This window comes from Aotus nancymaae, unplaced genomic scaffold (genome assembly GCF_030222135.1).
Source record: "Aotus nancymaae isolate 86718 unplaced genomic scaffold, 86718_ANA_hifiasm-v0.15.2.pri h1tg000028l, whole genome shotgun sequence".
NCBI classification, from domain to species: domain Eukaryota; kingdom Metazoa; phylum Chordata; class Mammalia; order Primates; family Aotidae; genus Aotus; species Aotus nancymaae.
The window spans coordinates 32,993,389-33,010,889 of NW_026988441.1; the positions used below are offsets into that span (position 1 = coordinate 32,993,389).

The window sequence follows — 17,501 nt, forward strand, 5'->3', positions numbered from 1 at the left end:
CTTCTGTTCTAACTGCTCTGCTTGTACCATTGGGAGGATTTGTGATGCTGTCCTGTTTGGAAAAGCCATGTTACTCTCTTTACACTTTATAGTAATTTGGGTTGGATCATCTCTGTGCTGTGCTCAGAGATGCTCCATCCTCCATATGAGGTGGAGGAAAAGGAGACATATCTGACCCATTCACATGTGTTTGTGAAAAAGGCAGCAAGCAAATAATTATTCAATTTTAGGAGTTAGGCTCACACTGGAGGGAGAGGACAGAGCCCTTCAGGGGGAATGTTTATGAACAAATAACAGATGATTAAATTCTCTAAAGCAAATACCGTTTCTACTTGAGAATATAGTGTTTCTAGTTAAATTATGCAAGTCATTCAGCAATCTAATGTTTCATGTAATATTTTTGATCCTACTAATTATTCCTATCTCTATTTTTTGTTATTTTTCCTTTCCTCTTATTTCTTATTTTATGTTCTCTGTTTAATGCTTAACGAAAAAATACACCACTTCAAAATAGCACCTGCAGCACAGGAAGATAAATTTTTTTTTTTTAATTGGGGATGGGCGGTGGCTCGCCTCAGGGCGGACCGAACCCCCCCCAACCCCCACCCCTACCCCGCCCCCCACCGCTCACTCCCAAGATCCAACTACGAGCTTTTTAGGGAAGATAAATTTTAAGACTTTTTTCCCCAAAGGACACTGGAATGTAACTGTCAATTCACAATTATAAAGAAATGTGGATATATATATATGTGTGTGTGTATATATACAAGTATATCCATACCTATATATACACACATACATACATATATGTATATGGGTGTGGATAAATTTTTTTTTTTGAGACAGAGTTTTACTCTGTTGCCCAGTGGGGGGTCGGTTGCGGGGGAGAGAGAGAGAGAGTAAGTATATTTTTTCTTAGAGACCACATCTTGCTATTTCGCCCAGGCTGGAGTGCAGTGGCATGATCACACATTACTGCAGCCTGGAACTCTTGGGCATTAGTAATCCTCCTGCCTCAGCCTCCCAAGTAGCTAGGACTATAGGCATGTGTCCCCATGCCCAGGTAACTTTTACATGTTTTTGTAGAGATGAGGTTTCACTATGTTGCCCAGCCTGGTCTTGAGCTCCTGGTCTGAAGCCATCCTCCCACCTTGGCCTCCCAAAATGGTAGGATTACAGGTATGAGCCACCATGCCTGGCTGATAAAAATATTAAGAAAAGTTAGTTTTATGTTGTCCACTCACCTATATTTCCTTATAATAAAACAGTTTTGGCTAGGCATGGTGGCTTATGCCTATAATCCTAGCACTTTGGGAGGCCAAGGCAGGTGGATCACCTGAAGTCAGGGGTTTGAGGCCAGCCTGGCAAACTTGGTGAAGCCCCATCTCTACTAAATAAACAAAAAAATTAGCCAGACGTGGTGGTGCATGCCTGTAATTCCAGCTACTTGGGAGGCTGAGGCACAAGAATTGCTTGAACCTGGGAGGTAGAGGTTACAGTGAGCTGAGGCTGTACCACTGCACTCCAGCCTTGGCACCAAAAGGAGACGCTGTCTCAAAAAAAAAAAAAAGTTTTAATTGAAACAAAAAGAAACTGCTTTCTCATTATATGAGAGTGGGAAAAATAGGGGAGAAAGCCTGTTTGCAGCCACCTGTCCAGAACCCGAGGATTAAGGAGGTTATAGACAGGACTGAGGGCTAGGCGTAGTGTGTCTCCAGCTACCTGTCCAGAGCCCTGAGATTGAGGTTATAGAACAGGACTAGGGGCTAGGTGCAGTGGCTCATGCCTATAATCCACACACTTTGGGATACTGAGGCTCAAGATCACTTGAGCCTGAGGTATAGGCTGCGGTGAGGTCTGATCATTCCACTACTGCAGCCTGGGTGATAGAGCTATACCATGTCTCAAAAAAAAAAAAAAAAAAAAAAACACAAAAAGAAAAAAAGGAATGTAGAACAGAACTGACAGAACTGGAGTCCACTCACGTTACCCAGGAAAACTAGATATTTACACTGAGGCTTGATGGGATAGAAAGAAAGGCTTTTATTGCAGGGCCCCAGGCAAGAAGGATCAGGAAGGTAAAGGCTCAAATCTAGGCCTCCCATAAGGTATGTTGGCTCACACCTGTAATCCCAATGTTTTCAGAGGCTAAGGTGGGCGGATCACTTTAGGTCAGAAGTTTGAGACCAGCCTGGCCAACATGGTGAAACCCTGTCTCTACTAAAAATACAAAAATTAGCCAGATGTGATAGCAGATGGCTGTAATCCCAGCTACCTGGGAGACTGAGGGAGGAGAATCACTTGAACACAGGAGGCAGAGGCTGTTGTGAACTGAAATTGTGCCACTGCACTCCAGCTTGGGCAACAGAGGAAGACTCCATCTCAAGAAATAAAACGTAGGGCCGGGCGTGGTGGCTCACGCCTGTAATCCCAGCACTTTGGGAGGCTGAGGCGGGTGGATCACCTGATGTCAGGAGTTCAAGACCAGCCTAGCCAACATGGTGAAACCCCATCTCTACTAAAAATACAAAATTAGCTGGGTGCGGTCACGTGCACATGTAATCCCAGCTACTCAGGCAGGAGAATCACTTGAACCCAGGGAGGCGGAGGTTGCAGTGAGCCAAGATCACGCCATTGCACTCTGGCCTGGGCAAAAAGGGCGAAACTGCATCAAAAAAAATAAAAATATGTTATGCTTTATTTGTCGGTTGTGTGTTTGAGAAAAGATCTCTCTGTTGCCCAGACTGGAGTACAGTAGTGCCATCATCGCTCCAATATAACCTCCAACTCCGGCGCTCAAGTGATCCTCTCACCTCAACCTCCCCAGTAGCTGGGACTACTGATATTCACCACCACTCCTCACTAGTTTAAAATTTTTTTGGTAGAGATGAGGACTCCTTGTGTTGCCTAAACTGGTTAGGAACTCGTGAGCTAATGCAATCTTTCTGGCTAGGCTTCACAAAGTGCTGGGATTACACTGTCACCTGACAGCACTCAGAAATAAATGCCAACAGTCCAAGAGCAAAAAGCTGTGGACTCAGTTTGACAGAGCCCTCACTCAGAGACCTAGGGCTTAGAGTTGGAAATACTCTGAAAAGCAACAACACTTCCAGTAAGGCCTTAGGACAGCTCTGTCATAAAAAAATATAACAGTTACCGGGCAAGGTGGTAGGGATGTGTGTGTGTGTGTGTGTGTGTGTGTGTGTGTGTGTGTATATATATACACACACACATATAAAGGTCAGAACAAGATCCCTCTGATCAAAAGCCCAATACCTAAAAGTGAGGGATAACAGAGGTGACATAGTCAGACTTGCTGTATCAAAAGTACCTTTTTGAAAACCAACTATTCTACAGTACCCTATGGTAAATGATTGGCTATGGTATACACTGTATTGTATACAATTCCCTCTCACAATTATTTTTTTCTTTTCTTAGAGACTGGGTTTCACTGAAACTGCCCAACAGGTTCACCTTGCCCAATGCCTAGACAGCAGATTTATCAAGACAGGGGAACTGCAAGAGAGAATAATTCATGCAGAGCCAGATGTGCAGAGACCAGAGTTTTTTTTTGTGTGTGTGTTTGTTTTTGAGATGGAGTCTCACTCTGTCGCCAGGCTGGATTGCAGTGGCGCGATCTCGGCTCACTACAACCTCCACCTCTGGGTTCAAGCAATTTTCCTGCCTCAGCCTCCCTGGGACTACAGGTGCGCACCACCATGCCCAGATAATTTTTGTATTTTTAGTACAGATGGGATTTAACCATGTTGGCCAAGATAGTCTCAATCTCTTGACCTGGTGATCTACTCACCTTGTCCTCCCAAAGTGCTGGGATTACAGGCATGAGCCACTGCACCAGGCTGATCAGAGTTTTATTATTACTCAAATCAGTCTCCCTGGATAATCTGGCAGGTGGGGGGGGTCATGAAGTGGGACTGCTGATTGGTCAGGTTGGAGATGAAATCATAGGCAGTCAAATTGAGTTTTTCTTGCTATCTTCTGTTCCTGGGTGGGATCACAAAACTATTTGAACCAGATTACCATTTGGGGTATTGTCAGCTTGTGGTACTTCAGAACACAGGGTCTGTAAAATATCTTAAGCACTGATCTTAGGTTTTACAACAGTGATGTTATTCCCAGGAGCAATTTGGGAAGGTTCAGACTCATAGCCAGAGGCTACATGGCCCCTAAATCATAATTTCTAATCTGGTAGCTAATTTTTTAGTCCTATAAAAAGTTAGACCAGTCCAGACTGGTCCCTAGGCAAGAAGGGTTTTTTTGGGGGGCAGGGGGAGAGTGGAGGGGAAGGGCTATTTTCATTTTTGTTTCAGAGTTAAACTGTAAGCTAAATTCCTTTCCAAAGTTAGTTTGGTCTATGCCCAGGAATGAATGAGGACAGCTTGGAGGTTGGAAGCAAGATGGAGTCAGGTCGGATCTCTTTTCACTGTAATAATTGTCTCATATATAAAATTATATTTTGAGACTCAATCTTGAAAACAAACAAATAAAACTCTGGTCTCCTGCACATCCAGCTGTGCATGAATTATTCTATTTTGTGTAGGGCTGTTAGGCCCCACAGGGTCGTGGGATGTCCTTATGCTGTGCTGAAGTGCAGGATCTGAGAAGTAAAGAGACAGGACACTGAAGAACTGGTGAAGAGCATCTGGACTTAGGGGGCCATGAAACCTATGAGCAGAGATCAGCAGGGGCCCCAAATGCCCAGAAGCATCTGTATTTATTAGGTACAAGCAGGGGGCAGGGTTGTAAGTGAGGTCATCATCTATAGGCTTAGTAATAGGGCATACATAATCACGTGAGTCACAAGCATGGGGGCCACCCCATTATGTCATTTGGGCAGAGAGATGGGCCGTGCACAGTAGTAGAGGGTCGCATACTGAAAAGGGGTCCACCCCCGTTAGGTCACTGAGGCAAGGAGGTGGGCTGTGTGCAACAGCTGTTATGCGCAACACTTCTTATCAGGGACTGGAGACTTCAAAAGATTTCTAATAGAAGGATACTGTAAGCCAGTGCAGTGGGAGCTGACAGACTTGTGCTCTTCTCTTAGATATTTATGGGAGGATGATTTGAGCTAGCATAGAAGCGAGAAAAGACTGACAGGGTGTACAGCCGCCATGACTGGTCACACCAGAGGGGTTCTTCTCCCTTGGCTATTTCCAGGATCTCAGGCCTGAGGCCTACTTTCCACAGAAACTGGATGCAAGTTACTACAACTCCTTTATCAGGAGGAGAGGCTCTTGCTCTGACTACAATTCCTATTGATTATATAGAAAGATTATATGAGACTAAGTATGTTAGATATAAGTATTAAATATTATATAAGCTAGACATATGTAAGCAGTAAGTTATAGTTCAGGCACTAATTCTATAAACTAATATATGATTACAAATAACAGATTACATAAAGGAAATAGCTGAGTAATAATATTATAAACTAAGATATTCTTCAGGCACTAATTGTGCCTGGGGTCTGGACAGTTTTCTTCCTTGGTGCCCAAGGTGGGTGTTACCCACACTCTTGCAATTTCCTTGTCTTTTTTTTTAATTTTTTTTTTTTGAGACGGAGTTTTGCTCTTGTTGCCCAGGCTGGAGTGCAATGGCACGACGTTGGCTCACTGCAACCTCCGCCTCCCAGATTCAAGCAATTCTCCTGCCTCAGCCTCCCAACTAGCTGGGATTAGAGGCATGCGCCACCATGCCCGGCTAATTTTGTATTTTTAGTAGTAGAGACAGGATTTCTCCATATTGGTCAGGCTGGTCTGGAACTCCTGACCTCAGGTGATCTGCCTGCCTCGGCCTCCCAAAGTGCTGGGATTACAGGTGTGAGCCACTGCTCCCAGCCTCTCCTATCTATTTTTTTTTTTTTTTTTGAGACGGAGTTTCGCTCTTGTTACCCAGTCTGGAGTGCAATGGCGTGATCTCGGCTCACCACAACCTCCGCCTCCTGGGTTCAAGCAATTCTCCTGCCTCAGTCTCCCGAGTAGCTGGGACTACAGGCATGGGCCACCATGCCCAGCTAATTTTTGTATTTTTAGTAGAGACGGGGTTTCACCTTGTTGACCAGGATGGTCTCAATCTCTTGACCTCGTGATCCACCTGCCTCAGCCCCCCAAAGTGCTGGGATTATAGGTGTGAGCCACCGCACCCGGCCCTCTCCTGTCTTAATAAATCTCCTGTCTAGGCAGTGGGCAGGGTGGACCTGTTGGGCAGTCTCTAAAAAAGAAAAAAATAATTGTGAGAGGGAATTGTATACAATACAGTGTATACCATAGCCAACCATTTCCCAGAGAGTACTGTAGAATAGTTGGTTTTGAAAAAAGGTACTTCTTAATTATAATTTTAAAGGTTGGTTTCAATCTCTCCCTTAGGGTTTCATAACATCTTATTCTTAAGGTGTGGGCTATAAGGATGGTAAAAGGATAAAGATCACTCTAACTTCTTCCTGCTGACAGGGGATGTAGTGGGGGTAGGTGCTGACCCGAAATTGTGAAGAGTAGAACCACTTTGCAACCATCTGAGCATACTCACGTAGGCTGGGTTGGGGTTTGAAGGCTTGCATGACAAAAGCGTTAGTATCCTCATCTATAGTTTTAGTACAGTATTAATATTAAAGAAAACAGAATTCTGTAGTTTTAGCACAGAACAGTGAACTATAAGGTAAATAACGAGTCCTAGGACAAAGAGTGAAAGTCTTGGCTGGGCACGGTGGCTCACACCTGTAATCCCAGCACTTTGGGAGGCCAAGGCAGGCAGATCACAAGGTCAAGAATTTGAGACCAGCCTGACCAACATGGTGAAACCCCTCTCTACCAAAAATACAAAAATTAGCCAGGTGTGGTGGCGGGTGCCTTTAATTCCAGCTCATCAGGAGGCTGAGGCAGAGAACTGTTTGAACCTGGGAGACAGAGGTTGCAGTGAACTGAGATCATGCCACTGCACTCCAGCCTGGGTGACAGAGTGAGGCTCTGTTTCAAAAAAAGAAAAAAAGGCCAGGTGCAGTGGCTCATGCCTGTAATCCTACCACTTTGAGAGGCCGAGGTGGATGGAACACCTGAGGTCAGGAGTTCAAGACCAGCCTGGCCATCATGGTGAAACCCCATCTTAAAAACAAAAAAGAAAAAAAGAAAAAAAATCAACATCAAAAACCAAATGAATGTTCCTAGTAGATGCAAAAAAAAAGCGCATGTGACAAACCTCAACATCTCATGATTAAAAACAATAAAGTAGCTGGGCACAGTGGCTCTTGCCTGTAATCCCAGCACTTTAGGAGGCCAAGGTAGGTGGATCACTTGAGGTCAGGAGTTTGAGACCATCGTAACCAAAATGGAGAAAACCTGTCTCTATTAAAAACACAAAATTAGCTCGGTGTGGTGGTCCACGCCTGTAATACCAGCTACTCGGGAGGCTGAGGCAGGTGAATCATCTGAACACGGGAGGCAGAGGTTGCAGTGAGCCATATGGCACCAGTGTACTCCAACTTGAGCAACAATAGTAAAATCCCACAATAGAAATTCTAAGAGGTACACTAAGAACAAAGAAAAATCGACTATAAGACAAGTGTGAAAATGCAAAACTACCCCCATTCTTGATAAAAGACTGCTTTTTTCCCCAAATCCCACAAGACAAGGGTGTATACTCTCATCCCCTCTGTTGAACTCAGAAGGGTACTACTAGGCCAACCAGGCAACAAATCACAAGGCTTCCAGATTTATAGGACATATACATATAACACTCCTGACAAACACACAGACTCTATCACTGCATATACAGGTTTACAAACCAAAGCAGAAACACAGAAAGGCAAAAGAGCTATGAAATAATACCTGAGGCTGAACAATTCATATTGAAAAGAAGTGTATGTGGCTCATGGTTACACAGGCTGTACAAGGAGCATGACACTGAAATTTTCTGTCTGGTAAGGGCTTCAGGAAGCTCTTACTCATGGTGGAAGGGAAGACAAGCCAGGAAGTCACATGTCCTTAAGAATATTAGGTTGGTAAGGCCTGGTGTGGTGGCTCACACCTGTACTCCCAGCACTTTGGGAGGCCAAGCCAGGTGGATCATGAGGTCAGGAGTTCGAGAACAGCCTGGCTAGCATAGTGAAACCCTGTCTCTACTAAAAATACAAAAATTAGCTGGGTGTGTTGGCAGGTGCCTGTAATCTCAGCTACTTAGGAGGCTGAGGCAGGAGAATCGCTTGAACCCAGAAGGCAGAGGCGGAGGTTGCAATGAGCTGAGATGGTGCCATTGCACTCCAGCCTGGGCAACAGAACAAGACTCCATCTAAAAAAAAAAAAAAGGAATACTAGGTTGGTGCAAAAGTAATTGCAGTTTTGGACTGTCAATTTTAAATCATTATAATTAGGCTCAAACACATCTCTATTAATCAAAATAACCATTACAATCAATCCATTTTTGCTGAGAAATGTGTTTATTCCTGTAGTGTAAAAATCTGTGCTTTTGATTCAACAAACTCTTGAAAAGCACTTTTTGCATCCCACTGCTTGTGGAAGTGCTTTCCCTGCAAAAAGTTGTTAAGATGATTCAAGAAGTGGTAGTTGGTTGGCAAGAGGTCAGGTGAATCTGAATGTCAACTGAATCAATTGTGAATCTGCGGACGAGGCAAAACTTTTTAGCCCAATTAGTTCAACTTTTGTTGTTTTTTTGGGGGGTTTTTTAATGTATTGTACTTTAAGTTCTGGGGTACATGTACAGATCGTGCAGGTTTGTTACATAGGTATACACATGCCATTGTGGTGGTTTGCTGCATCCATCACCCTGTCATATACATTTGGTATTTCTCTTAATGTATCCCCCCCCTCAATTCCCCCAACCCTGCTATTCCTCCCCTAGCCCCTGAACTCCCAGGTCCCGGTGTGCAATGTTCCCCTCCCTGTGTCTGTGTGTTCTCATTGTTCAACATCCACTTATGAGTGACAACATGCAGTGTTTGGTTTTCTGTTCTGTGTCAGTTTGCTGAGAATGATGGTTTCCAGTTTCATCCATGTCCCTGCAAAGGACATAAACTCATCCTTTTTTATGACAGCATAGTATTCCATGGTATATATGTGCCACAGTTTCTTTATCCAGTCTATCACTGATGGACATTGGGTTGCTTCCAAGTCTTTGCTATTGTGAACAGTGCCACAATAAACATACGTGTGCATGTGTCTTACAGTAGAATGATTTGTAATCCTTTGGGTATATACCCAGTAATGGGATTGCCGGGTCAAAAGGTATTTATATTTCTAGATCCTTAAGGAACTGCCACACTGTCTTCCACAATGGTTGAATTAATTTACACTCCCACCAACGGTGTAAAAGTGTTCCTTTTTTTTTTTTTTTTAAAGATGGGATTTCACCGTGATGGCCAGGCTGGTCTTGAACTCCTGACCTCAGGTGATCCACCCACCTCGGCCTCCCAAAGTGTTAGGATTACAGGTGTGAGCCACCGTGCCTGGCGCGTTCCTATTTCTCCACATCCTCTCCAGCATCTGTTGTCTCCAGATTTTTTAATTGCATTTTAGGTTTTGGGGTACATGTGAAGAACATGCAAGATTGTTGCATAGGTACACACGTGGCAGTGTGATTTGCTGCCTTCCTCCCCTTCACCTATATCTGGCATTTCTCCCCATGCTATTTCTCCCCAACTCCCCACCCCCCGCTGTCTCTCCCCTATTTCCCCCCAACAGACCCCAGTGTGTGGTGCCCCCTTCCCTGTGTCCATGTGTTCTCATTGTTCAACACCTGCCTATGAGTGAGAACATGGGGTATTTGATTTTCTGTTCTTGTGTCAGTTTGCTGAGAATGATGGTTTCCAGGTTCATCCATGTCCCTACAAAGGACAGGAACTCATCATTTTTGATGACTGCATAATATTCCATGGTGTATATGTGCCACATTTTCCCTGTTCAGTCTATCATCAATGGGCATTTGTGTTGGTTCCAGGTCTTTTTTTTTTTTTTTGAGACGGAGTTTCGCTGTTGTTACCCAGGCTGGAGTGCAATGGCGTGATCTCGGCTCACCGCAACCTCCGCCTCCTGGGTTCAAGCAATTTTCCTGCCTCAGCCTCCTGAGTAGCTGGGATTACAGGCGCGCACCACCATGCCCAGCTCATTTTTGTATTTTTAGTAGAGATGGGGTTTCACCTTGTTGGCCAGGATGGTCTCGATCTCTTGACCTCATGATCCACCCGCCTCGGCCTCCCAAAGTGCTGGGATTATAGGCGTGAGCCACCGCGCCCGGCTCCAGGTCTTTACTATTGTAAACTGTGCTGCAATGAACATTCGTGTGCATGTGTCCTTATAGTAGAACGATTTATAATCCTTTGGATATATACCCAGTAATGGGATTGCTGGGTCAAATGGAATTTCTATTTCTAGGTCCTTGAGGAATCGCCACACTGTCTTCCACAATGGTTGAACTAACTTACACTCCCACCAACAGTGTAAAAGTGTTCCTATTTCTCCACATCCTCTCCAGCATCTGTTGTCTCCAGATTTTTTAATGATCGCCATTCTGATTGGTGTGAGATGGTATCTCAATGTAGTTTTGATTTGCATTTCTCTAATGACCAGTGATGATGAGCATTTTTTCATATGTTTGTTGGCCTCATGTATGTCTTCTTTTGTAAAGTGTCTGTTCATATCCTTCGCCCACTTTTGAATGGACTTGTTTGTAGTTCAACTTTTGAAGTACTGGTTGTGTGACTTGTGGCTGGGCATTGTTGTGGAGAATTGGGCCCTTTCTGTTGACCAATGCCAGCTGCAAGCATTACAGTTTTCAGTGCATGTCATCGGTTTGCTGAGCGTAACTTCTCACATGTAATGGTTTCACTGGGATACCAAAAGCTGTAGTGAATCATACTGGCAGCAGATCACCAAACAGTGACCATGACCTTTTTTTTGGTGCAAGTTTGGCTTTGGGAAGTGCTTTGGAGTTTCTTCTCGGTTCAACCACTGTGCTGGTCATCACTGGCTGTTGAACAAAATCCACTTTTTGTCACATATCACAATCCAATGGAGAAATGATTTGTTGTTGCATAGAACAAGAGAATGTGACCCTTCAAAATGATTTTTTAAAAATTTTCACTCAGCTCATGAGGCACCCCCTTGTCAAGCTTTTTCACCTTTCCAATTTGCTTCAATGTCAAATGACTGTAGAATGATCAATGTTGAGTTCTTCAGCAACTTCTTGTGTAGTTTTAAGAGGATCAACTGCAATGAAATGTTCTCAGTTGGTTACTGTCAACTTCTGATGGCAGCCATTCATCTCACTAGAAGATGAGATGGCTCCTCATCTTCAAGGCTCCAGTCACCTTTTTTTTTTTGAGACACAGTCTCGCTGTGTTGCCCAGGCTGAAGTGCAGTGGCATGATCTCCACTCACTGCAACCTCTGCCTCCTGGGTTTAAGCGATCTTCCTGCCTCAGCCTCCCAAGTAGCTGGGATTGCAGGTGCAAACCACCATGCCAGGCAATTTTTGTATTTTTAGTAGAGACCATGTTTCACCATGTTGGCCAGGATGGAAACTCCTGACCTCAAGTGATCCTCCCATCTTAGCCTCCCAAAGTCCTGGGATTACAGGCCTGAGCCACTGTGCCTAGCCTCCTTTGCAAAACTTCTTGAACCACCACTGCACTGTACATTTGTTAGCAGTTCCTGGGCCAAATGCATTGTTCACGTTGCAAGTTGTCTCCGCTGATTTCCAACCCATTTTGAACTTGAATAAGAAAATTGCTCAAATTTGCTTTTTGTCTAACATCATTTCCATAGTCTAAAATAAATATAAAATAAACAGCAAGTAATGAGTCATTAGCAAAAAAACAAAGTGAGAAATGAACATTAAAATGATGTATAACATGATACATGTGTAGAATATGCAAAAAAAGATGTATAACATAACCACATTTATTTAAGAATGCATTCCAATATCAAACAGCAAATTTCAACAATGCAAAAACCACAATTACTTTTGCACTAACTTTTGTTTTTTTCCACACATTCTGAGTTTTCTCTCTCAGAATGTGTGGGAAAAGGCAAAAAAAAAAAAAAAAAAAAAAAAAAAGGTTTTCTCCCTTTACATTTCTGAGACAATCCAGAGGACAGGAATCATTTCTCTTTCCTCTCAATAGCAATATTCAATTGGCCGACCAGCCATGTATCTCCAAATAACGGAAACAGGTTGAAGAAAAGCTGAGCACCCCAAGGGGATTGGTTATGTAGATAAAGAGTATACCAAGAGGCTCCTCCCACCACAGAGCATTCAGTGGCTCACTACCTTGGGAGGCCCCACTCCCCTACCTCAGGCTGTCCTCCTGGAGGCATGACTAATAGGCTGATATGCACTAGGCCCTCTAAGAGGCATGGCAGTGGTGGCCATCTTGGTTCAGCCCAGGCAGTTCTGAAACCCAGGACCAGGAAAAATAAGAGGGGGGCACTGAAGACAGACCATTCTGTGAAGTTTCCTAAAAGTTACCTCAACCCAAAGACATCCTGATGTCTGTGCCTAGGAAAAACAAAAGAAGGAGAGGCACAAAGGTTTTGTTCACTGGGATGTGTGGTGATTTTTCTCTGCCTTTTTCTCATGTGAAATTTTCAGAAACAGCACACAAATACTTTAAAAAGAGTCATCTATTCTGTGATAAAATAATAAACAATTAAAATACACCACATCTCTTTGAAGCAGGATGAATAAGTGCAATGTTGCACTATAAAGAAACAATAGTTGATAAATATTGTGAACTAGAGAATGGAGTTAATGTTAGAAATGTGGGAGAAATAACATTTAGGATTTTACTGCAAGCCCTTGAAGAGTCAGCCTGGGATTCAGGGTGGAGAATTTGAGACACTGCATCCAATCTATTTGGACTATGTAGGGGGAAACCCAGCCCCTCAGGGGAGTGTTAAAGAATTTAAATGAGGCCACATGCTGTGGCGCATGCCTGTAATCCCAGCACTATGGGTGAGATGCCAAGGCAGACGGATCACTTGAGCTCAGGATTTTGAAGACTAGCCTGGGCAACCTAGCATCTACAAAAAATACAAAAATTAAGTCAGGATTGGTGGTGCATGCCTGCAGTCCTGCCTACTCAGGAGGCTGAGCTGGGAAGATCACTTGAGCCCAGAGCCCAGGAGGCAGAGGTTGCAGTGAATAATACCGTCTCAAAAAAAAAAAAAAAAAAATTAAATGAGAAGGAATTAGACTGAACAATGTGTAGTGTCCTAGGACCTGCCTAAGGACCCCGAAATAAAACTCAAATGAAATTCTGATGAAGTAATAATTTATAGGGAAATGAAATTTAGGCTTAACCAACCACAATCCCCCAATTAACCTGATTACATAACCAGAAAATTTCTACCTGTACAGTCTGTGAAACTAAAGCAGCCAAAACTTTGAGGTGTTCCATCTCTAAATTATCTTGAGCCTTAAAGCAATATGATTAAAATGGCATTGAGTCACATGACAGGAACTTTCCTTTCCCAGATTGTGGATTTGCCTTCACTCTTACCTACATCCTTTCATAAAATTATGTAAATGTTGGTTAGTTCTTTTACTATGGGTGTGGGGAAAAAAAAGAAAAAAAAACAAGAAAGAAAAAAAATTATGTAAATGCTGAAATGTAAATGTTAAAGGGAGACAGGGAAGACCCCTTCCCTCTTCACTCTTGATTTCCATTGTAGATGAACTTTCATCTTACCCCTTCTCACACAAAGACTTCATGGCTATCACACTGTTTTAAGCTAGAATGTTAAACTCACTCTTTTTTTTTTTTTTTTGAGACGGAGTCTTGCTCTGTCACCCAGGCTGGAGTGCACTCTGGCACCATCTTGACTCACTGCAACCTCTGCCTCCCAGGTTCAAGGAATTCTCCTGCCTCAGCCTCCCAAGTAACTGGGATTACAGGTGCACGCCGCCATGCCCAGCTAATTTTTTTGTATATTAGTAGAGACACGGTTTCACCATGTTGCCCAGACTGGTCTCGAACATCTGAGCTCAGGCAATCCACCCGCCTCGACCTCCCAAAGTGCTAGGATTACAGGTGTGAGCCACTGTGCCCATCCAAACTTACTCTTTTAAATTGGGAAGGAGGGCCGGGCGCAGTGGCTCATGCCTGTAATCCCAGCACTTTGGGAGGCTGAGGCAGGCAGATCACCTCAGGTCTGGAGTTCGAGACCAGCCTGACCAGCATGGAGAAACCCTGTCTCTACTAAAAACACAAAATTAGCTGGGCATGGTGGTGCATGCCTGTAGTACCAGCTACTCAGCAGGCTGAGGCAGAAGAATCACTTGAACCAGGGAGGCAGAGGTTGCAGTGAGCCGAGATTGCGCCATTACACTCCAGCCTGGGCAACAAGAGCAAAACTCCATCTCAAAAAAAAAAAGAGAGAGAGGATCAGAGGAGCCTCCTTACACCGTCTTCCTTTTAGAGTTAAGACACAGCAACCGACCTACATTCATGTTAATTGGACATCATCAGACTCACAAAACAGATTCCATGGCAGTAAGACACGAAATTACAAACACCTTCTAAGGGGACTTAAGGAAAATGGTAATTCATGCCTCAGAATTCATTAAATCTGGTGACACAGGCCTGTTTTTTGGGCTGGGATGGAATCACGTGACACAGAACAGCCCCTGTTCCTACAGTATTCCTTCCTACAGCCTCTAAAAATTTAAAAAATATATATGTATTTATATATATTTCCATAGGTTTCTGGGGAACAGGTGGTATGCAATTACATGAGTAAGTTCTTTAGTGGTGATTTATGAAATTTTGGTGCACCATCACTGGAGCAGTATACACCGAACCCAATTTGTAGTCTTTTATCCCTCACCCTCTTCCCACCCTTTCCCATCCTCCCCAGTCCCCAAAGTCCAATGTATCATTCTCATGCCTTTGCATTCTCATAGCTTAGCTCCCACTTATAAGTGAGAACATAAGTTATGTTTGGTTTTCCATTTCCGAGTTACTTCACTAAGAATAATAGTCTCCAATCCCATCCAGGTTGCTGCAAATGCCATTAATTCACTCCTTTTTATCTGCCTTTAAATTTTCGAGCAAAACTTCACACTCTCAACCAACTGCCACCCACAGAATCCTTCAACCACCTGTGCCTTCTAACCCTGCTTCTACAAGTCACACCTTTTGTCCAAAGGAACTTACACCTTCCAGGCACTGATTCATGATTTTCCTTGCAATCCCCGTCTCCCTAGAATGAATAAAACCAAACTGTCATGAATCACCTCCATACCACTTAATCCAGGCTTCCTGGGGTTGTTTCCCTCGGCCAAGGTCTCTCATAACACTGCAACCTTCGCCTCCTGGGTTCAAGCAATTCTCCTGTCTCTCAGCCTCCCGAGTAGCTGGGATTACTGGTGCCTGCCACCACACTCGGCTAATTTTTTTTTTTTTTTTTTTGAGACAGAGTCTCACTCTGTCACCAGGCTGGAGTGCAGTGGCGCAATCCCTGCTCACTGCAACCTCCGCCTCCCGAGTTCAAGCGATTCTCCTGCCTCAGCCTCCCGAGTAGCTGGGACTACAGGCGCATGCCACCACGCTCGGCTAATTTTGGGGGTTTCACCATGTTGGCCAGGATGGTGTCGATATCTTGACCTCGTGATCCGCCCGCCCTGGCCTCCCAAGTGCTGGGATTACAGCTGGGAGCCACCGCACTCAGCCCTTAATTGTATCTTTAGTAGACACAGGGTTTCACCTGTGTTGGTCAGGCTGGTCTCGAACTCCAGACCTCAGGTGATCCACACAACTCGGCCTCCCAAAGTGCTAGTATTACAGGAGTGGGCCACTGCGCCCGGCCAGAATAAAACTTCTTCAAGTTATTTTACAGTTTGGCTTTTTCCGTTAACAAATAAATCATGACCCGGTGTTTCTCCTTTCATGATTGGCTCTTTGCCCAAAATACTCTTTACTTGTTAACAGTGTCTCGGTTTAATCTTTAGCAGAAGAAAGGTGGGACTGGGAACCCCACACACGAAGCGGGATTCCCCCCATGACTTGCGCACAGTCTGTGGCGACGCGAGCAGCGGGTGCGGAGCTGCCCAGAGAAGGCCGGGGCCGCAGTCGCCCCGCTGGGACGGAACAGGACGCCCAGGGTCCTGGTCACCGGCCCAGACCCACACCCTGAGGCCGAGGGGACCAAAATCTGCGCTGCACCTGGACTCAGGTCCCAGACCCCGGAGTCGCGCAGGGAGGCCCGGGTCCCGCCACAGCCGATAACCCCACCTCGGGACTTCCGACTCCGTACACTCACCATTTTTCAGCTTCTAGATATTCCGGCGTCTCCTGCAGGATTCTCGTGAGCAGTCCAGAACCTGGCGCAGGCAACAGGGAGAAAAGCTACAGAAGAGGGACCTTGTCCCTGTCAGAGCAGGAAAGACGAAATCCCGACTTTGCCTCCGCGAAAGTAGTCAGGCAGTGAGGAGAGCCGCAGCTCGACTGCCTCCTTCCGGCGGATAAACAGTTCGCAGGGACCCGCCTCAGCACCCCTGATTGGATAGAGCATCAGTCCCCGCCCCTTCAGACCTGACTGACAGCAGAAGCCCTGGGTAACGAGGCCCTGCCAAGCGGGTCCGATTCAAGTCACAGATAATCTTTAAGTTCAGTCACAGATTCTCTAAGTGAGCTCCCTTTTAGCTCCCAGCTCTTTGGATATTTTGCATTTCAGCCAAACTTGCTCCTAATCGCTAAAAGGGACACTGTTGTCTTTTTTACTCAATGGCTCCTTCGTCCTGCACAGGGTCACAAATGTGTGCAGGGAATTCCAGTGGAGCCTGTAATCCCAGCACTTTGGGAGGCCGAGGCGGGCGGATCACATCAAGAGATCAAGACCATCCTGGCCAACATGGTGAAACCCCGTCTCTACTAAAATATAAAAATTAGCTGGGCGTGGTGGCGCGCGTCTGTAGTCCCAGCTACTCGGGAGGCTGAGGCAGGAGAATTGCTTGAACCCGGGAGGCGGAGGTTGCAGTGAGCCGAGATCGTGCCACTGCACTCCAGCCTGGCGCCTAGCGACAGAGTGAGAGTCTGTCTCAAAAAAAAAAAAAGAGTCCAGTGGAGATGAAGGAAATTATTTACCCCAAAATATATTTCCTTGATTTTTTTTTTTTTTTTTTTTTTTTTTTTGAGACTGGGTCTCACTTTGTCACCCAGGCTGGAGTGCAGTGGCGCTATCCTGGCTCACGGCAATCTCCGCTGTAAGGGCGGTCGCCTCGCCGGGAGCTCGGACACCCCCACCCCCACCCCGGGAGCTCGGACACGTCCACCCCCTCACACAGCCTAGCCCTCCCTTAAAGAACCCTGCCAAAATGCAAAGGAAGTCTTGTAACTCTACCCAATAGTAGTCAAGTCTTGTATGCAAACGAAGTCTTGTAGCTTTACCCAATAGCAGTTGAGTCTTGTATGCAAATGAAGTCTTGTAATTCTACCCAATAGCAGTCGAGTCTTGTAAAACTACCCAATGGCAC

General features: G+C 44.9%; 1 long non-coding RNA gene across 1 annotated transcript in view; it reads right to left on the bottom strand.

Annotated features, from left to right (window-relative positions):
• Window positions 1-16,752, bottom strand: part of LOC135276793 (uncharacterized) — a 38,695-nt gene extending 21,943 nt beyond the window's left edge. The window contains exon 1 of the long non-coding RNA XR_010344356.1: window positions 16,289-16,752. This is a non-coding gene — a long non-coding RNA (uncharacterized LOC135276793). The remainder of the gene's footprint in view (window positions 1-16,288) is intronic.
• Between the last annotated feature and the right edge of the window lie 749 nt (window positions 16,753-17,501).